General features: G+C 40.9%; 1 pseudogene; it reads right to left on the bottom strand.

Annotated features, from left to right (window-relative positions):
- Nucleotides 1-225: 225 nt before the first annotated feature.
- LOC119475895 lies at nt 226-12,831 on the bottom strand (annotated as a pseudogene).
- Between the last annotated feature and the right edge of the window lie 9,901 nt (nt 12,832-22,732).

The raw sequence follows: 22,732 nt of genomic DNA on the forward strand, positions 1-22,732 counted from the left end.
ATAGATTGCCATGAGTGTGTAAAACTCCAGTTAGTTTTGTTATATTCTCCCAGATCGACTCTTTTTAAATTCTAAAGCCCACATAATGAAGCATTTATCCAACGTTTGTGTTGCCCTAATTTTCACATCACGTTCAGTCTGAACACACCTTTTAAGGCTACAGCAGAATGGGAGGTGCATTCACATTCTAGCTGCTGGGATTCAAGCAGAGAAATCTGGAGGACTTCACTTCTTCCAAATTGAGTAGAAAGTCCAACTGACAATAGAATTAAGGCTTGCACAAAACAAAATATAACAGCATGCAAAGTTTGCAATATTTCTTTGTGTCCATTTAGCAATGTATGAACAATTGATCTCAAAGGATAATTCTTGTTTATCACAACTTGCTCTCATTTCTATCGGTTATGGGAAATAAGGGGACTAATGGAGACAGGAAGACAGTAAAATATTATAAATATAAAACATTTGTAAAGTTGTTTGTGAATTTATGCACACCAAAATAGTTAATGGGATATGAGAAACACATTTTTATAAATTAATTAAATCAATGTGGTTTGTTTTTTGAACTATGTTACAATACTTGCATACCAAAAACCTAGAACTGGATAAAAGGATACAGCTCCATGTAGGAGGGCACACACGCCCCCCTCTTTGGAGAACCCCACGGGACACCGAGAGCTTTCCCAGCTCTTCCTCGTACAGACGCAGTTCCCGTGTCCTGTTGACTCCGTCAGTCTGATGACCAGTAGCAGAAAATATTTTTTACATGACACACATACTGCAGCTAATGATTGTTTTCAACAATAACTTTTTCGTCCACCTGCCACTGTGGCTGGTGGATTCCAAAATCTACCAGTCACTCAATAGATTATTGTTGTTTTGGCTGGTAAGTGAAGCAAATCTAGCAACCACTTGCACATTTTACCAGCATTTGGCTGGTGCTAATGTCCAACCCTGATTACGAGTGGAAGTGGTGTGTTCCAATGCTTAGCCCAATAAATTAAATATAACTTTCCCCCCTTGTTAGCAGATTTCCCATTCCATAAAATGTTCCTGTTTTACAATTTGAAACTAAATTGTATTTTTGAGATATGGACCATAAAGCTTAGATCTAAGAACACTTTCATCCTTCCTATGAAGTGACACTGCCTTCTCTCCCTGACTGATATCGAACCTGGGTTAACTGTGCCGCGATCCCACCTTGCAATACTCCCTGCCCAGATATCCTGTTTCAACAGGAAATACATCAAATAAAGGAATCAAGATACTCTGAAAAAGCAGTTTCACTGGGATTTTAAAGATTGATCTAAGGGATGCAGAAGTTTTCAGTAAAAATAGGTAAGGGACTGATTGGAGCATCCCTGATGTAATGACATAACATACTTAGCAGTTACTAAAAGTGACAAAACTCACCGTTGTTAAATATTTCCCTGAGGGACGCAGGACTTTCAATGACAGATCTAAGGTCAGACGCAGGAACTCCCATTTAGATTCTACGACAAGCAGTTAGACAGGTTCAGACACAAGTTGAACAATTACATCTCTATATATGTATACAAAAATACACAATGTAAAAAATAATATAGAAACCTTTTTCTTCCCTGGATGATGGGATTTCAGTCAGTTCATTAATTACATAATCAAACGTCTTTCCTTCCTGGACATATTTCTTCAGCACAGGGATACAGTCCCCAACTAGTATCTGTAATGCAGGAGATGAGAAGAATCCACCAAACTTTTCTCTCAAGTTTCATTCATTTGGAAAATATGCCTAATACATAACTTGCTCTTTAAAGGGACTATTTGTATCTTTCAGAAATGCTTGTTAACAGCGACACCTGTGGCCGTGAAGTCCACGAAAGTCAGCGTCGGGCTCGCGCTTCTTGCCTCGCTCTAAATAGATATGAACGAGCATTGCTCAAAACAGTGAGGCAACACACGTCAGCTAAAATCACAATATCACTCTATATTTCACCGACCAGACGAAGGTCTCTCCATGAATCACTGCTGATCCTAGTGTTTGGCTTTTCCTGCCTTAGCCCCGCCGCTTCAGCCCCGGCTTAGGCAGCGGGGCTCCGCAGCGAGTAACACTACCGCTCCAACCGCAGAAGGAGGGGAACAGTGAAAACACTGGCACCCGGCCAGAGGCGAAAACGTTTCCCGCTGTGGAGCCCCATCACTTCACAAGACACGGGAAACCTCTGTTGGTCTGGAGGAGTCAAAACGTCCACTGTAACATTCACTAGATATTCTCAGAGCTTAACTAATTCTTCTGCAGTGTGGGAGTGAGCGCGCGTTCACGTCTAGAGGTGGAGCGAGCAGAAGCGAAAACGCGCCCGCTGTCTGAGTGAAGTGGCAAGCAGGCAGAGGAGCAGAGGTTCCAGCCACACGCAAGCGCGCATATGCGAGCGCACATGTGTCCCGATGCGGTACATTTATACGCTTAAAAAGTTACAAACAGTCCCTTTAAGTAATATCTAAAAACATCTAAAAATCTGTCACTTCTTTTGAGCAACCAGAAACACAGTTTGTTTAGGAGTTTGGCCCTCCACCTGAGGCCTTGTACCATGAAGCAAGATTAATGGGTTATTTAGCTATCTTTGGGCTCAACTCTGAGTCATCATTCCCACAGGGATCTTGATCAGGACAAAATAGTTTACGACAAAGTGATAAAAGTAAGAGCAATAGAGATTTTTATTAGGGTTGTCAAAGTTAACACAATAATAATAGTAAAGATACTGGTCCAGTATCCCAGTATCTGGAATCCATTGGTACCAATGTCATACAATTATACAACTTTTTGCAAAGGAGGCTAAATAACGCTCCAAACTAAATTTTGGCAAGGAAAAACTGATCTCAAGATATGTGAATAAAAATGGGTTCTATTTTTCTACCTTACAGATATGCCCCACTTTATACGAATCACATGCAGTTTTGGGCAAGCCATAGTCAAGTCAGCACACTGACCCACAGATGTTGCCTGTTGGGCTTGATGATTAGTGATTTGAGCATATTTTGCTGCTAAATGCAGTACCTGTGATGGTTTTTGGACAATATTTGTCATTGTTTTGTGTTGTTAATTGATTTCAAGTAATACATATATTCATACATTTGCATGAAGCAAGCATATTTGCCCACTCCCATGTTGATAAGAGTATTAAATACTTAACAAATACTATACTATGGAGCTGTTTTCGAGTGGGTCCCCTATTCTGTTTATCTGTGCACAGTGCAGATGAGAATGCACATGAGAATGCACATACATATATGATGTGATACAGTTTTACAATGGTGTCACACTGATAAACAGGTTCTTATGACCTGCTGAATGTCTGTCTGTTCACGATGTTCCAATAAAGAGACCAAAAAAAACAAAACCCTGATAAACAGGTGGTGGTAACAGGCCAAAGTCTGCTGCAATGCGCCAGCAAGCAGAAGACTGCAAGCTAGTAAAACATGGATGTAAACAATGCTGGATTTAAAATACTGAATCTGTTTTGTAAAAATTTGTTATAAAGAAGGAAATGCACTCAACACATTTGTTAGACCCCGTTTGTTTACAAGACAACTCCAGCGGGCACCTTTAACAGATACCGGTTATTCAGGTGGACCAATGTTAGGCCTCAGTGAAGAGGCAAAGATTTTACAGCAGTAGAATATTAATATTCATTCAGCACTCACTTGGTAACAGTCTCCCCTCAAGTTGTCAAGGATATTGCCACAAACTCCTCTCATGTACTTTTTGGACAGCTCTATCACCCTTGGGTCAATGTACACACTTTGTAAAGGAATGATCAATCAGGTGCAGACATACAATTATACGTATTAGTAAATGCTGTGAGAGAAAACTACAGAAACACATCAAGGATATATCCAACAAGGTGACCATCTTTGGCCTTTCTTTGACCAGCTCAGAAAGGAGCCCTCCATCACCTCCTCCTAATATCAGCACCTCTTTCCCAGCAAAATTCTCTCTTCCGCTACCCATGATGGCTTGGGCGAAGGCCAAATCCCTCTCTGACAAGTCTGCAAGGTAAGTAATTATTTACACACTAAAATATTTCATCAGTTCTTTTAAGTAATACCAACTAACACAGTATCACCATCAAATTAACTGTTACAAGTTTAATCTAGTATATTACACTTCTATGTTGATTTTCTTCAGCTTATGTGGTGCCAGGTTGTGGGGTCAGCAGGCTTAGCAGGGAATTCCCAGACGTCCCTCTCCCCAGCTCTTCCTGAGGGACCTCGAGGCATTTCCCGACCAGACCAAGATATATAATCTCTCCATTGTGTTCCGGGTCTACCCCGGGGCCTCTTACCAGTTGGAAGAGCCCAAGAAAATCTCCAAAGGGAGGTGTCCAGGAGGCATCCTGATCAGATGCCCGAACCACCTCAACTGGTCCCTTTCGACGCAAAGGAGCAGCGGCTCTACTCCGAGCTCCCTCCGGATATCTGAGCTCCTCACTCTATCTCTAAGGCAGCCACCCTACAAAGGAAACTCATTTCGGCAGCTTGTATTCGTGATATCAATTCTTTCGGTCACTACCCAAAGCTCATGACCATAGGTGAGGGTTGGAAGGTAAATGGACTGGTAAATCGAGAGCTTTGCCTTCCGGCTCAACTCCCTCTTCACCACAATGGTCTGGTACACTGGTTCATGCTGCACCAAACCACCTGTCAATCTCCAGCTCCATTTTTCCCTCACTCATGAACAAGACTCTGATATTCTTAACAACTCCCTTGCTTGCGGTAAAGACTCACTCCCAACCTGGAGGGCGCAATCCACCGTTTTCTGAAAGAGAACCATGGCCTCGGACTTGGAGGTACTGACTCTCAGCCCGGACCGCTTTATACTCGGCTGTAAACCGACCCAGTGTGTGCTGAAGGTCCACGATCTGATGTAGCTAACAGAACCACACCACAGTGCAGAGATGCAATTCTGAGGTCCCCCAAAACAAACACTCTCCTCCTCCCAGCTGCGCCTTAAGATCCTGTCAGTAAAATCACAAATAGGATCAGCGACAAGAGACGACCCTGGCGGAGGCCAAAACCCTCTGGAAACATGTTTGACTTTGTGTCAAGTATACAGACACAGCTCTCACTCATAACAGCGACCCCAGTGCCCCATATTCCCGCAGTACCCCCCACAGGACTCCCAGGGAGACACGGTCGTAAGCCTTTTCCAAGTCCACAAAACACATGTTGTCTGGATAGGCAAACTCATATGCCGCATCCAACAGCCCTGTGAGGGTAAAGAGCTGTTCCACGGCCAGGATGGAGTCCACATTGTTCTTCCTGGATCTAAGGTTTGACAAGTGGTCAGAGCCTCCTCTCCAGCACCCTAGAATAAACTTTCCCAGGGAGGCTGATCAGTGTGATACCCCGATAATTGTAGCACACTCTCCGGTCCCCCTTTTTAAAAATGGTCTGCCATTCCACAGGCACTGTCCCCGACCTCCACGCAACACTGAAGAGACGGATAAGCCAAGTCGAACATTGTCCAGAGCCTTCAGCATCTCAGAGTGAATCTCATCCACCCCTGGTGCCTTGCCCGCCGAGAAACTTTTTGACTACCTCAGCGACCTCTGCCAAGGATACGGACAAGCCTTCCCCAGAGTCTTCATACTCTGCCCTCTCTAACGGAGTACGTGTCGGTCGGGTTCAGGAGTGTCTCAAATTGCTCTTTCCACCGCTTGACAATATCCCCAGTCTGGTCCACAGTTCTCCTCCCCTGCTGAACACAGCCTGAGTTAAGCCCTGCTTTCCTTTCTGAGTTGTTTCTGAGTTTTTCCAGAACTTCTTTGAGGCCAACCGACAGTCCTTCTCCATGGTCTCCCTGAACTCCTCCCACACCAGGTTTTCAGGCCATCCAAGGCCAAAAGGCTTCGTTCTTCAGCTTGACGGCATCCTTCACCGCGCTTGTTCTTAGGTTGCCGCCATAACAGGCACTGACGACCTTCCGACCACAACTCCTAGCAGCCACAGTGGAGGCTTTGAACATGGCCCACTCGGATTCCATGTCCCCAGCCTCCCCCAGAATGCGTGAAAAATTCTTCTGTGAGGGGGGAGTTGAAGTCTTCATGGGACAGTTGGCCTCATCCAGATGTTCCCCGGTTCACCCTCACTACACATTTGTGTTTTCCTGGTCTGTCTGGCAGCCTCTTCCCGCCATCTGATCAACTCACCACCAGGTGGTGATCAGTTGACAGCTCTGCTCCTCTCTTCACCCTAGTGGTCCAAGACATAAGGCCGCAGATCTGATGATACGACCACAAAGTCGATCATCGATCGTTGGCCTAGGGTGTTCTGGTACCAAGTACACTTATGAACTGCCCTGTGCTCGAACATGGTGTTTGTTATGGCCAATCCATGGCTATCACAGAAGTCCAACAACAAAGCACCACTCGGGTTCAGATCAGGCAGGCCGTTCCTCCCAGTCACCCCTCCCCAGGTTTCTCCATCGTCGCCCCACGTGAGCGTTTAAGTCCCCCCGCAAAACTATAGAGTTCCCAATCGGCACCCTTTACAGGACGCCACCTATAGACTCGAAGAAGGTTTTGGTACTCCTAGCTGCTGTTTGGTGCACACGCACAAACAACAGTCAGAGTCTTCCTCTCAGCGACTCACAGTCCGCATAGAGGTGACCCTCTCAATCTACGGGGAGAATTCCAACACAGCGGCGCTCAGCCAGGGGTTCATAAGTATCCCCACACCCACCCGGCACCTCTTATTCTGTGAAACAGTGGAAAAGGCAAGGGTCCCGCCCCTCTTCAGGAGTTTGGTTCCAGAACCAGAGCTATGTGTGGAGATTAGCCCATCTAGTTGACACCGTTCCACCTCCCGCACCAGCTCCGGTTTCTTCCCCACTTGAGAGCTGATGTTCCATAACCTAGAGACAGTCTGCGATGCCGGGGTTCGGCATGCCTAGATCCCTGCCTTTGCCTGCCGCCTGGCTCACATTGCACCCAACCCCCATGCCTATCCCTGCGGCAGGTGGGCCCACAGGATGGCGGCTTCATGTTGTTTTTTCGGGCTGTGCCCGGCCACCAGACGCTCGACGGCGAGCTCCATTCTAGGTCTGGCTCCAGGAGGGGTCCCCAGTTAACACACGTTAAGTACACACAAATAGTGTACTTAAAAAATACATTATTTGTTAACCATCAATTGATGGAGCCAAACTGACTGTATCTTATGTCTAAAAGTGACAAACATGCCATGTATTGTTGTGTTATATACACTCACTTAAGTCATCTTTGAGTATTATGACATTTCCATACTGCTGAGAGTGGAATATCTTTATGTTTTGGAATGCAGAATCTTCTTCGTACACCAACTAGTCAAAGTCGTACTCAATCATTCTTCCATCACTTGTGGACCAGTATCGGTCAACTTCTGCTCCACGTACGAGGGCTGGGAGCCTTGGGGTGAATGGTGAACAATACAATTAATCAATATTACTTCAGCAAGCAAGCTGCATGAAATACGGCAATTGCCTTTCTACAACATGAGCAAAGCCATGAGCCTCCAGAAACTTACCTTTTAATCCTTGTAATATTGCCATTTAAGATCATTTTTAGCTTCGTTTCCAGCTTCGTTTCCAGTGCATTTAAAAGCTGTGGAGAAACAGACTGTGTCACAAACACCATAAAAGCTTAAGTGCACTAATCAACTAGTCAACTAGTGGGATACTTTATAGTGCTACATGGGCAGCACTCTTAATGCCAAAACATATAGATAGTGAACAATACAGCAGCCGTATTGTTTCAATGTGCACTACATGTTACCTACTGATGCTCCACAGCATTTGTAGCAGTTGTATTTCTGGAGGACTACCAAATATGCTGTCTATGGGAAAGTGCATGTTTGTGCACCCGAGGCAAGTAGACGGCATGTACAAGCAATAACGTTGGCACTGGTCCTCTGGTGTCTGTCACATATCCCAAATCTATTTACTGTAAGAGGGGAAAGTTCTATGCTGTTCTTATTATCATCATACACTATTATTTGGCACAGATCTTTATAGTTCCAGGAAATACTGTACAAGTTGGTTTACAGTTACGCTTTATATTAACGTACTATGTGTTAGTTAATAGGTAAAAGGCCTTTATAAATCCTTATAAGATGCTTATTAACATTATTATGTAATAATAAATATATATATGTGTGTTAATAATAGCATCATAAAAAATGTTATTGTTAGATTGTAACACAAGAATAAGCACTTATAAGAAACTTGTTAAAAGTTTATGGACTGCTTTAGAACGTTAATAAAAGCTTTGACTTTGTTATTATTGTTTACAATACCCTCACAAAATAATTTATTGAGTTTAACCAACTTACCTATTTTGTCATTGTTAAACCTTTACTAAGCTATGTTTGTTGCTTTATTAAGATTAATGTGTACTTTATTAAGATTTTTGCAGCTACTGGACCTAAAGCAAGAACAATGCCTTATTAAGGTTAATAAATCCTTTATTATGCACTTATTAACAGTTAACTATATTTTTCAAATTCTGAAAACATATAAAACATCACTAATCACATCAACAAAAAATAGTGCAATTGTAACATATTTGTAACATATTTTGTCTTTTACAGTATACAATTGACCTCAATGTTGAAAGATAATGTAATTGTACTAATGATTGTCCCTTTTTTTTTCAATCTAACCTTCTCCTTTTGGCCGCATGTGGCTGACATTTACGTGGAAATGATGGACAGCAAAAAATAAAATTCTAAAGAGTTGTCTTAAAGTGTGTTTTTGTGTTTCACCTCTAAAACATTGTATTTATGTGTAATTCTTTATTCACATTTTATCAACCTTGACAACATGTAGGTCTCATTCCAGAGGGAGGAGCTGCGAGAAGCATAGTTAACTGTTAATAAGTGCATAGTTTACTGCTAATAAATGCATAATAAAGTATGTATTAATCTAAATAAAGCAACAAAACAGCTTTATAAAGTTTTTAACAATGACATAAAAGGTAAGCTAGTTAAACTCAATAAATGTGTTTGTATTGCTATTATAAACAATTATAAAAACCTCATAAAGCTTTTATTTACATTCTTAAGCAGTCTATAAATGTCTTATAAATAATCTAACAATAAACGTGTTTATGATGCTATTATTAAAGGGACTATTTGTAACTTTCAGAAATGCTTCTTAACAGCGACACCTGTGGCCGTGAAATCAACGAAAGTCAGCGTCGGGCTCGCGCTTGCTCGCTCTCAATATACCTGAACGAGCATCGCTCAAAACAGTGAGGCGACACACGTCAGCTAAAACCACAATATCACTCTATATTTCAGCTGCTTGGCAGTAATGTTAGCTGACCAGACGAAGGTCTCTACATGAACATGATTTAGATCTGATCCTAGTGTTGGCTTTTCCTGCCTAAGTGCAGGCTGAGGCAGCGGAGCTCTGCAGCATGTCTCCCTGCTCTCTCCGCCCGCAGCTGGAGAGCAGAGGAGACACCGGCACCCGGTCGGTAACGAGAAGACAACGTAAACTCTCTGCACAGCTCGGTCACTTCACAAGACACGGAAAGCCTCTGTTGGTCTGGAGGAGCTGCAGCAGTTATTTCTGCACAAACGTCCCCTGTGCATTCACTAGATATTCTCAGAGCTAAACTAACTCTTTTGCAGTGTGGAGTGAGCGCGCGTTCACGTCTAGAGGTGGAGCGAGCTGAGCTGTCTGAGTGAAGGAGAGCAGGCAGAGGAGGAGGGTACAGCAGCTACACGCGAACGCGCATATGCGAACGCGCATGTGTGACGACCCGCTACATTTATGCGCATACAAAGTTACAAATAGTCCCTTTAACACTTATATAGTCTTATTAACACATAATAATGCTAATTAGTATCTTATGCTGCGTTCACACTACGAGTGACACAGCAACAGGAAAGTCATATTCAATGGAAGTCGGTGCCATGAAGCTACAAACAGACACCCAACACTTGAGCTGGTCCCAACTTTTTTCAGTGCTCTAATGACACGGTGAAACGTCAACTAATCATATGTTTTTGTATCACCCTATACCGTTACGTCTAAAAAAATGCTTGGCCGTTTTGTTGCTTTTGTTGCTCGTAGTGTGACGATAGCATTATAAGGACTTATAAGGGCCTTAATACCTATTAAAGCTGAAGTAGGCGAGATGGGAGCAAATATGATTAAATAAAGTTATTTCTATAAAACGATCGCTATATCGTGACAGTAGTACATGAAACAGGTAACCTGAAAAAAATCTTGTGCCTCTTAATACTCCGGTGCTCCTAACGGCATCTGTGAGATTTCACATACCGGAGGAAAACCACCAGTCAGAACTGATCTGAGGTCCGCTGTCCAGCTGCCTATGAGAGCCGGCTGTCAATCACTCGCAAACTCCGACCAAATGGTCAAACTGGGACGCGCTGATCAAATATGAATGAATATTATGTTACGTTAATGCCTATTTCTCGTCTCAAATGTTTTCAGAATCATCTTGTAGTCCACAGTTTAGCTGTAAAATTAGAAAGTTTGTCACCATTGTTAAATCTGGTGAAGGAACACCAAGTACAACACCAAGTACAGGTCACATGACCGGAGCACAGCCAATAGGAACACTCTCTCAATGAAATGACCTGTGATTGGTCAAAGTCTCCCGTCACAGGCTAGATTTTCTAAAGCCTGAAAAAAGGAGCCATGATGAGGTGCAGAAGTCTAGTTATCTCTCAGAACACTTGAATTGCAACATGCTGAAAGGTTATTATGGAATTTTTGCCCAATGATGCCAAAAAAATACTGCCAACTGCCACTTTAACTAAGGCTTATTACAAGGACCTTTCTTGATATAAAGCGTTTCCTGGTTTACAGTACAGCCTGCTTTTCTGTATAGCAATCAAGTTTTACTGTAAAACTACATTTTATGAGTGATAAAGAGAAGTTAATTACATACCCTGACAAGCTTAAAATTTAGTAACATCACATGGTATGCTGCATTGTGGGACTTCCCGTGTGTTTTGGCTTTTAGGCAATGGATAAATTATTGTGTATTTATTTTTTAATCACCTACATTGTCTACTTGTTCAGTGTTGTCCTCTTCATAACACTGCAGATCAATGGTGACCAACCCATGGGAGTGCACACGCAAAACTGCAAGCCTGAAAAATGAAGTGGTAAAGATAAAGAGATGGAAACAAAGCAGGGTAAAGGGTGATAGGGTAAACTAACTAAAAACACCTAATTTCTCAAATATTTACATTAAAACTGGGTTCCATGTGGCATTAATAAAATATAATGTGCTTATTTATGCAAAATAGGAAACTAATATTATGCAATAAACTACATGACTCTGAGATGTTTCTGGATATTCCTGCAACTGTACCACAGACCAAAGAAAATGCAAAACTTTTGATTGTCAAAAAAATTATGTGACAAGCAAAAATGTTGTTCTTACCGGCCATTCTTGCCTACAAAAGTACCAAGGTATCCATGCCCATTTGTTTCATGGACAGTCTCTGTCATTTCCTGCTCATGAAATATGGACAGTAGATCATGAACTGTCGAAGCAGAATCAACTGGGAAAAGATTGAGGGTGGAACAATGAAAAAAACCCAATATACACAAATAACAATAACTAATGATAATTCCCCCCCATTATACATTATCTGCATCAGTGATGAAAGAAGTACTCACACTCTTTATATAAAAGTAGCAACGTGACAATGTAAAAATGCTCTACTACAAGTTAATGGCCATTCATAGTAATGCTCCCTCACTGTCAGATCATCTTATGTACACTTCACTAACCATTCCATCCACTTGGCCTGTCACCTGCCTTAACTTTGGATTCATGCCTTTTTCATGCCGCAGCCAGAGTGAACAGGGAGACACCGGCACCCGGTCGCTAACGAGACAACAACGTTTCTCTCTGCAGAGTCCCGTCACTTCACAAAACACGGAAAACCTCTGTTGGTCTGGAGGAGCTGCAGCATTTATTTCTGCACAAACGTCTACTGTACATTCACTAGATATTCTCAGAGCTAAACTAACTCTTCTGAGGTGTGGAGTGAGCGTGCGTTCACGTCTAGAGGTTTTAAGCGTCTTTGAGATCTTTAAAAAGCGCTATATAAGTTTAATCTATTATTATTATTATTAGAGGTGGAGCGAGTACGCGAGAACGCGCGCGCTGTCTGAGTGAAGACAAGCAGGCAGAGGAACGGGGACGCCGGCCCCACGCGAGCGCGCATATGCGAGCGCGCATGTGTCTCGACCCGGTACATTTATACACTTAAAAAGTTACAAACAGTCCCTTTAAGAAATGACATTGATATTAATTGCTCTTTCTGTGGACTTGATGGTGAAACAACATTACACTTATTTTTGGAGCGATCTTTCTGTTATTGCGGGGGGGTTTTTTGGAGAACAATTGCCCAATGTATTTTTTGTAATATTTGAGGTGAGCTGTTTTTATGATGTCTGCAGTTCAGAACAGAAACTGTATTATATTATGAATCTTTTTGTTATCTTAGCAAAATTTCACCGTAGTGAAAGTAACTTTTAAAGTACATTTTATTACAGAAAACCCTTATTTAAACAGATTATTAATTAATAATATTTATCTTTAACTATTCAGCACTCTAGAAACCCCAAAGCCCTATAGACTCATGATATATGTAAATTCTATAATTGTCAGAACTTTTTTTTATACATTTTCATCCTCTTAATCCTTGGCATATCTGTTATTTGTAATAAAAAATATACATATTAAATAGCTAGTGATAAGGACATGCACTCATCTTACCTGCTGTAGAGAGCTTGAAGTCAAGAGTATAGTGGTGCAGTGCCATGTCTGAGTCATTCATACATGGGAATAGGTAGGCTGCAAGTATTTATCTGTGGAGAAAGAGGGAGGGCCCTCCCCCAGGGGAAAGTTGTACAGCAAGAAGAAACATGAATACAACTGGTGTTTTTTTAATGTTCTATGAAAATGCAGAAACAACACTTTCATTCAGAATCGGCGGTACAGGTATTTGCCTTACTGTCTCAAAACCAAAATATAGCCAGAGTATTATGAAAATCAAAAAATAAATAATCAAAAACCAGAAAAAGTCAGGCTTCTTGTTAGGACACCAGACAAAACCAGTTACCCTCGTTACATTCCTGAGAGTAGATTAAAGAAAAACACAGAGACGCATCCAAGCTGTGAAGAATTGTGTCTGAAATATATATATATTTTTAAATGCCTAACAACGCCCCTTAGCTGTTGTGAAATCACTGTAAATCCCGGCCTCTCGTGGCTTATTGTTTCATAAAATAAACACACAGAACTTATAAAGTAATTTCATTAACTGCAAAACTACTTTTGTCATATGACAAAAAGGAATCCCACAATTAACACCCATGGAGAACAGGCAGCTGAACAACAAAACAGGTTTATTGGTGCAAAAGACTCCGGTGGCTGAAGGAACACTCAAGCTGACACATCCCTCTCTGACACCTGCACTGCCTTTCCAGCTGTCCTACTGTATCTACAACGGGCCCCTCCCCGAAAGTAAAGGACACGTAAACACTCCCCAAATAGATTAACAAAATATATTTACAATCGGGCTGTCAAAGTTATCGCGACAATAACACGTTAACGCAAATTTGTTTTAACGCCACTAATTTCTTTAACGCATTAACGCAATTGATCTTTCATAGGTTGTAGTGGGCTAAAGCGGGTGTTTGTCAAGTTGGTTTTGTTTGATATTTCTTCAGTTTATTATCCTTTCTATTTCACCTATATTAGACCATAGTCATGTGTATTTTGTATATATTAATATTGTGAAGGGAAATTTGTTAATTAGGGCTGTTAATCAATTAAAATATTTAATTGCATGATTGTACATGATTAATCGCGATTAATCGCAAATTAATCACACATTGTTTTATCTATTAAAAATGTACCTTAAAAGGAGATTTGTCAAGTATTTAATACTCTTATCAACATGGGATTGGGCAAATATACTTGCTTTATGTAAATGTATGTATATATTTATTATCGGAAATCAATTAACAACACAAAACAATGATAAATATTGTCCAGAAACCCTCACAGGTACTGCATTTAACATAAATGTCAGGTTGAGTGTTCCTTTAGCCACCGGAGTCTTTTACACCAATAAACCTGTTTTGTTGTTCAGCTTGGGCTCACTACTTCTAAAAGCTCCACCAACCAGCAAGACCAGCAAGACCAGCAAGACCACAGCCTTGTAAACCAACTAAACCAGTCTAACACCAACTGTAACAGTGTACAATGTAGGGACCTCACGAGACAAAGAGCCTTGGCCTACATGGGAAACCAGAAGCCTGATCACAGCAGGGGACCCAACGGCCAGCTCTGAAAATCTCTCACCTACATGCGAGATTTCATGTTGAATCCAAAACAAGGACTCCCATTGGATGAGGCTAACAGGAAATGTGGGGTCTTTCCGGTGAAACGGCCACTATCTCACAGGAGATAAAAGCAGGCTCACCTGAATCTCATCCCCTTTTTCCACTGCGACTCACGTTGCTACAGGAGGTACCCAACGCTGCGGCGTTCACCTTAAGACTCGAGCCAAAATTTCCTGACCTCGCTGGACGAGTTTAAGAAATTGTTGTGTCCATCAGACTTTGATCCACATCCCTGCAGAAGGAAGAATACAGCCCGGCTTCACCAAGGAAGCCGAGGACAACCGTTCTTCATCAAAGGAAACGAGCGCACCGCCTTTTCCTTCATTTCTGGCTGCTTTCCCCTCCGCTGCCACACGGAGGTCCAGCCTGCCGTTCATCAGCTGACGAGCTCCATAACGGCCCGTTATTGTCCGAGCCTGCGACGCCGCCGGACCAATTAACGACGATATACTCCACTATCGCTCCGAAGAAGCGATTCAAGTAAGAGGCTTGTGTCTGGGCAGAGACTAGTGAAATTGTATATTCCAATAAGTTAATAACTATTGTTGATTTATACTGAACGTACGGACCGTCGAGTCCGTCTGTTTGTTTTGTTTATTTTACTTGCTTTGCTTTGCTTTGCTTGTTTATTTTGCTTTGTTTACTGTTGCTGACTGTCTGATTACTGTGTGCTCCTTGTGTTAGCTCCTGCCAAACCTGAAGATCTGTAGCTGTAGTTTATTATTAAAAGACCAGTGCACGGCTGACAAACGTGAGTTTCCCGGCCGAGCATCTGAGTAATAATAACCCAGCTAGTAAATCTCTCGCGCGGCAGTTAGGATTCCTGCTGCTGCGGTGTTTACTGTTTTACTGTGTTGATTGTTGACCACTGTGTGCTCCCCGCCGTGGGTTTTCCTTGAGAAACTCTTTGTGCTGCACCAGAGCGTCTCTTTTCCGTTCTTTTTCTCTTTCATCGACCGCGTGGGACTTAAACCTCCCGTTCGTATGCAGTCGGTGATTTCCGTGGCGCCTCCGCCACCAGAGTAACTTCTCCCTCGTGACGTAACCACTTACGTGGTGACGCCGCCTCGGGGTTTCCCTAACTCCTCCCTCACGTGACGTAACCACTTACGTGGTGACGCCACCTTGAGCTTTCCCTTGCTCCTCCCACACACGCACACACGTAGATATGCCTCCTCACGTTCCCACCTTACTGATCACGCGGGATTTTCACATCCCGTTTGGGCGTGATCTGTAACGTTCGAGCAAACCCCCCCCTCCCTTACGTGACCTAACCACTTACGTGGTGACGTCCACTTAGGGCGTCCTTTGCTCCTCCCACACCACACACACACACATAGACACTCCTCCTTCACACCTAAACACATACACATTTGCATTCACACACGCATCTCTCTCTTACACACACATCTCTCTCCCGCACACACATTTTCTTTTGCTTTTGTGTTTTGTTTAATTCTAGTTTAGTGCTTAGAGCTGCGTTGTAGAACACACATTTGTTTATTAAAAGTGTTGTTAATTAGTAATTACTGCTGTAATAACTGTTGATTTAGATTAATGTTGTTAGAGTGTTTATTGTTGATTGAGATCACTATATTTAAATAAATGGTCTTATTTTAAATAGCAGTTGTCTGTGTTTATTGTGCATTCATATTGTAATAACGGCTGGTTATGAGAGTTAGTGCTCGGATTCACCCTTCATCGTTCATCTCCTAAATGTAAAGTAGTGTTTAAATACTGGCATTTGGAGTGAACAATCCCCTTATGAGACTGGATTAACGTTTTGGTTATTGGTCCCTGATTCCAGGGTGGTGCCCCGTTCATTATTAATGTTGATTAATAATTCTTATTAATAATAATAATTCTATGAATATTATTTATTAAATTAGCTAATAACCAAACCTGTCCCATTTGTAAATCCCTTACAACAAACTAAATCTCAGTGTGAGAGACTGAACTTTTCAATTGAATAACATATATGCCACATATGGTTAACAATAACCATAGTAAACACATTGTCAATAATAGTAAAAATAATTATTTATTTATTGCTGCATTGAAAACATTGGTGCAAGTATTAAATCACGATTAAAATTATAATCTAACTATTTGAAAATGAAAACATTTGACATTGCATTTTCAAAGACTTAATCTGCTGCACAGTGGACAATATTCAAATGCAATAAGCGAAACAGCGCCCCAAGTCTGTTGCATTTACATTTGCATGTCACCGCGTTTTTTTCTGGTGTCAAAATGAGAATGCAATCTGTTAAAAATGTGTGGTTTTCCTTTGGTAGTAATAGGTCAGCAGGGGAGGCAATACTACAGGGAAACTTTAAAGGTAATATTATCAATTACCTAACGGATACAAATGGTAGATAGATAATTCTCCTTGTAGATATTGAGCTATCTCAGTTTGTTTATTTATAAATATCTATTCTTCCAATAATAAAAAAAACAATGCAATTATATTTAAATGACTCAGCTGTTATCCTTCGATGTCAATTCTTCCTATCATTGTGAAGCAGAATTCACAAAGTATTGGAATGTTCATGGGTTGTTCATGGGTTTTGTGGGTACCCACAAGTCTCCCCTTTACAGTCATGCCCACTTTATGCTAATCCCATGCAAAGGGAACGTGAGCTAGGTTAAGACCGTTATGAGACAGGATAGTTTCCCTTCAGCCTAAGTTGTCTGGGGAGGAGACTTTAATACTTTGATGAGTTAAACCATGGATAGATGGCCTTCTAAGGATGGTGTTATTAGGAAATATAGTATATAGTAGGATGGACCTCATCTGGAGAATTAGGCACTTAAACCAAAGAATAAATTATACTTGGAGTAAAAAGGATAGATCTCAGCAATCCTTAATAGACTTCTGGTTGGTCTCCTCAGACATGGAAGATATTATGATTTTTTTGTTGTTGTTGCTTTGTCTATGTACCCATACTTGCCAATCCTCCCGATTTTCTTTTCCACGACTTTTTTCCATTTCGTTATCTCAACCTGTTTCTGGCACTGCACAGCATGTACAGACGTAGGCAAAGTTGTTGGTACCCTTCCGTTAAAGAGAGAAAAACCCACAATGGTCACTGAAATAACTTGAAACTGACAAAAGTAATAATAAATAAAAATTTACTGAAAATGAACTAATGAAAATCAGACATGTTTTTGAATTGTGGTTCAACAGAATCATTTTAAAAAACAAACTAATGAAACTGACCTGGACAAAAAATGATGGTACCCCTAGAAAAGATGTAAAATAATGTGACCATAGGGACATGTTAAACTAAGGTGTGTCCTGTAAATATCATCACAGGTATCTTCAAACTTGTAATCAGTCAGTCTGCCTATTTAAAGGGTGAAAAGTAGTCACTGTGCTGTTTGGTATCATGGTGTGTACCACACTGAACATGGACCACAGAAAGCTAAGGAGAGAGTTGTCTCAGGAGATCAGAAAGAACATTATAGACCTTCATGTTAAAGGTAAAGGCTATAAGACCATCTCCAAGCAGCTTGATGTTCCTGTGACTACAGCTGCACATATTATTCAGAAGTTTAAGGTCCATGGGACTGTAGCCAACCTCCCTGGACGTGGCCGCAAGAGGAAAATTGATGACATATTGAAGAGACGGATAATACGAATGGTAACCAAAGAGCCCAGAACAACTTCCAAAGAGATTAGAGGTGAACTCCAAGATCAAGGTACATCAGTGTCAGATCGCACCATCCGTCACTGTTTGAGCCAAAGTGGACTTAATGGAAGACAACCGAGGAGGACACCAAATCATAAAAAAAGCGAGACTGGAATTTGCCAAAATGCATATTGACAAGCCACAAAGCTTCTGGGAGAATGTCCTTTGGACAGATGAGACAAAACTGGAGCTTTTTGGCAAGTCACATCAGCTCTATGTTCACAGACGCAAAAATGAAGCATCCAAAGAAAAGAACACTGTACCTAATGTGAAACATGGAGGAGGCTCGGTTATGTTATGGGGCTGCTTTGTTGCATCTGGCATCTACAATTAAAATGTTTTTTGGGGAAAATGTTTTGACTTTTGTTTTTTCTCCAAAAGAAATGGATTTGATGAATAATAATCAAGGACGAGCTTGGAATATTTTAAGAAAGCATGTCAATATAAACTATAGAAGCCCATAGGGGTCTATATTAAAATGATAATGATGATAAACATGAAAATGTAATTCCACAATAGCATTATAATTTCCAACTATGTATGTATTATTTGAGTAAAAATTAAAATGCAATAATCCTATCAGCATTTCATTTTCACATACTTGTATGGGTGTTCTATGACCATATTAAAATGGAAATGGTAAAGCTGTTTGACATTTAATTTTCAAAGTTGTATCCCGTGGACAATATTCACATGTTAATTCAAATTTGAAAATGTAATAAAAACAATGTAAGCAGATTTTCAATTTATGCAAGCAATATTTAAATCAAAATGAAAAAGCAATTTTCTAACAATTTGAAAATGAAAACAGTATTTGACGTTTCATTTTCAAAGACTTAACTTGCTGTACAGAGGACAAAATTCAAATGTTAAATCAAATTTGAAAATGAAAATGCAATATAAACAATGTAGCCTAATTTTCCATTTGTGCAATGCAAATGCATTTTTTCTAACCATTTGAAAATGAAAATGAAAATGCAAAGAGCAAAAACAGCGCCCCCAGTCTATTGCATTTAAATGTACATGTCACCACCAGTGGCGGCTGTCGAAAATGTTTCTAGGTAGGGCTGTGCCACATCCAATCAATTTCAGCAAACATCACGGTATGATTTAATGCAAAAAAGTGAAAGTATCAAAAACACATTACTACTTTGAAGTTAAATAATCAACAATTATTTTATTCCAACAGGAGCAGTAAAGAATGCTTAGAAAAACACAACAGTATAACATTATCTCAGTGGTGGAAAGTAACTAAGTACATTTACTCAAGTACTGTACTTAAGTACAATTTTGAGGTACTTGTACTTTACTTGAGTATTTCCATGTTCTGATACTTTCTACTTCTACTCCACTACATCTCAGAGGGAAATATTGTACTTTTTACTCCACTACATTGATTAAATAACTTTAGTTACTTTACAGATTCAGATTATTAATACAAAATATATTAAACGAATAAATGATGGATTATTACAGATTAAATTACCCAGCAGAGCAGGCAGAGGAGCAGTGACTCCAGCCACAGGCAAGCGCGCATGGGATCCCGACCCGGTACATTTATACGCTTAAAAAGTTACAAACAGTCCCTTTAAAGGGACTATTTGGAACAACTTCCAAAGAGATTAGAGGTGAACTCCAAGGTCAAGGTACATCAGTGTCAGATTGCACCATCCGTCGCTGTTTGAGCCAAAGTAGACTTAATGGAAGACAACCGAGGAGGACGCAAATCATAAAAAAGCGAGACTGGAATTTGCCAAAATTCATATTGACAAGCCACAAAGCTTCTGGGAGAATGTCCTTTGGACAGATGAGACAAAACTGGAGTTTTTTGGCAAGTCACATTATGTTCACAGACGCAAAAATGAAGCATACAAAGAAAAGAACACTGTACCTAATGTGAAACATGGAGGAGGCTAGGTTATGTTATGGGGCTGCTTTGCTGCATCTGGCACAGGGTGTCTTGAATCTGTGCAGGGTACAATGAAATCTGAACACAATCAAGGCATTCTGGAGCGAAATGTGCTGCCCAGTGTCAGAAAGCTTGGTCTCAGTTGCAGGTCATGGGTCCTCAAACAGGATAATGACCCAAAACACACAGCTAAAAACACCCAAGAATGGCTAAGAACAAAATATTGGACTATTCTGAAGTGGCCTTCTATGAGCCCTGATCTAAATCCTATTGAACATCTGTGGAAGGAGCTGAAACATGCATTCGGAGAAGGCACCCTTCAAACCTGAGACAGCTAGAGCAGTTTGCTCACGAGGAGTGGGCCAAAATACCTGTCGACAGGTGCAGAAGTCTCATTGAGAGTTACAGAAATCACTCGATTGAAGTGATTGCCTCGAAAGGTTGTACAACTAAATATTAAGTTAAGGGTACCATCATTTTTGTCCAGGCCAGTTTCATTAGTTTGTTTTTTAAAATGATTCTGTTGAACCACAATTCAAAAGCAATATCTGATTTTCATTAGTTAATTTTCAGTGAATTTGTATTTATTATTACTTTTGTCAGTTTCAAGTTATTTCAGTGACCATTGTGGGTTTTTCTATCTTTAACGGAAGGGTACCAACAATTTTGCCTACGTGTGTAAGCATGGGACTCAAGTGCTCTGAGGTGTAGAAATAGTAAACTCTAGCAACACTTCTGCTTCAAAACTCTCACCTTACTCAAAAGGCACAACCACAACACATCCACAGATATTAATACTACATAAAATACAGTTAACAAGAACGATACAACTAATTTACCAGTCTCAATTAAATTGTGATGCCTCCATGACCAATTTAAGCAAATGAGACTGAGGACAACTATGTACAAGAAAAGTCAATATGGTGAGAAAGCCTGCATATTTTTGACAGCCTATTTGTAGACGAATTCTGCTCTTCTCTCCTTATGAGTGGCAAACCTCTCAATGACCTTCTTCTTAAAATCAGGAATGTCTCTGACGAGTTTCTTCTCCATGGAGAGCATGGCCAGAGCATTAAGGCGATCCTTCGTCGCTTCATGGGCTGGTGCTGCTGGTCAGGTTCACTGTCCTCACACAGAGAGGAAATGGAGGCCCTGGTCCAAAAAAATATAGTCTGAGTTGCTAATTTGCCATCAGACTCCTTAATGTGCAATTCTATTCATTGTGTGCAATATACTCATTCTTGTTTATAGTATATTTATATAATTCACTTTTTTAAACTTTAGTCAGTTTTTTAGCATTTTTATATTACATTCATGAGCCAGATGCAATGTAATTTTATTCTGCTGTGCATTTAGCCTGTGTATAATCTGAATAACAATTAAATTAATCTTCAATCTTCAATAACAACTAGGCCTCTTCTAGAAATTGACCTGGTGGATTGTGTTTATTGCATTACGTAATGGAAATTTTCATATCTGAGTAGGCCAAAGTTAACCATGTAACTTTAGAGAATCTCAGGGCCTCACAGCTAGTAGTCCTTGTCACCATAAGCATTAAAACAGTGACCCGACAGTTTTATCTTCTGTGACTGTAAACAACAGAGGGCTGAAGTACTTGTTATGTCTTGTGATCTTCTGTTGTCTGTTCTGTGCTGACGTAATGATTCGCTTTCTATCTTTCTCTTCTTTGCACTTACCTGTGTGTTATGCTTTAGTATGTATAAATACTGACTACTCTTGTGTTCGGGGCTCACTTGCCACAGCCCACTCAGGTGGCTGTGCTCGTAAGTGCAGTGTTTGGGATTTTCCATTGGTAGGCATATAACAGGTCCTCTTTACTATATTTGACAAAAGATGTTGTTTTGCTAATTCGGGTTACAACTATGCCCTGTGGTGTAGATATCAAGACTATCCCCAGTAAACCCATAAAATCTCTTCCCATCAGGTTAATCGGACAGTGTTTTGATAACAGAAAAGAGTGTTTGAAATCCCCCTCAATGTTATCCCAGCATGATAGTGGAACTGTGTATCTTTCTACCTCAAATGATGTTTTTACCATGTATAGTAAGTTTTAGCTTTGGCATCTGTTTATATGCGTCATGTGAGTACTTAGCATATAGTTCAATAGCTTTCTCTTTACCAGTTTCCTGTACAGATTCAAGATATTCTATGGCTTGTGAAATCATGAGTTGTGTCTGTGTTCTTACGTGTCTGATGTGCAGATAGGTCACTGTTTCCCGTCTCCGTGTCAAAGCTAGATGAATCCTTCACCATCCTCGACCCCTCCGCTAGTCAATCAGCCTGTGTGTCCTGGTTCTTAGGGCAATTCTTTGCCCAGTGTCCCGTCTTTCCACATCTGAAGCAGGCGTCGGATCTCCACCTGCCTCCACCACTTCGGCCATGGCGGGATTCTTGACAGTCTCAAGGTTTCCGCATTCCCAAGTGATGCAATTGCGTTTTATCATCTCACTGATCTCTGGTCTCATTGATGAAGCGGCCCCGAAGATGAGCTTCCCAGGGACCAACCTTATTGTTTCCCCCCATGGCAGCTGGTCGTAGGAGACCACTGTGTGTTGTGAACCTCTGTGAGTCTGAAGGTACGCAGACACAGTCTCATCGTCTCTTGCTTGCACAGTGATATTTTGTCAATGTTCATTCTCACTGGGAAAGCAGTCTTTACACCGTTGTAAAGTCCAGTTATGGTGTTTC

This window comes from Sebastes umbrosus, chromosome 17, assembly GCF_015220745.1.
Source record: "Sebastes umbrosus isolate fSebUmb1 chromosome 17, fSebUmb1.pri, whole genome shotgun sequence".
Lineage (NCBI taxonomy): Eukaryota > Metazoa > Chordata > Actinopteri > Perciformes > Sebastidae > Sebastes > Sebastes umbrosus.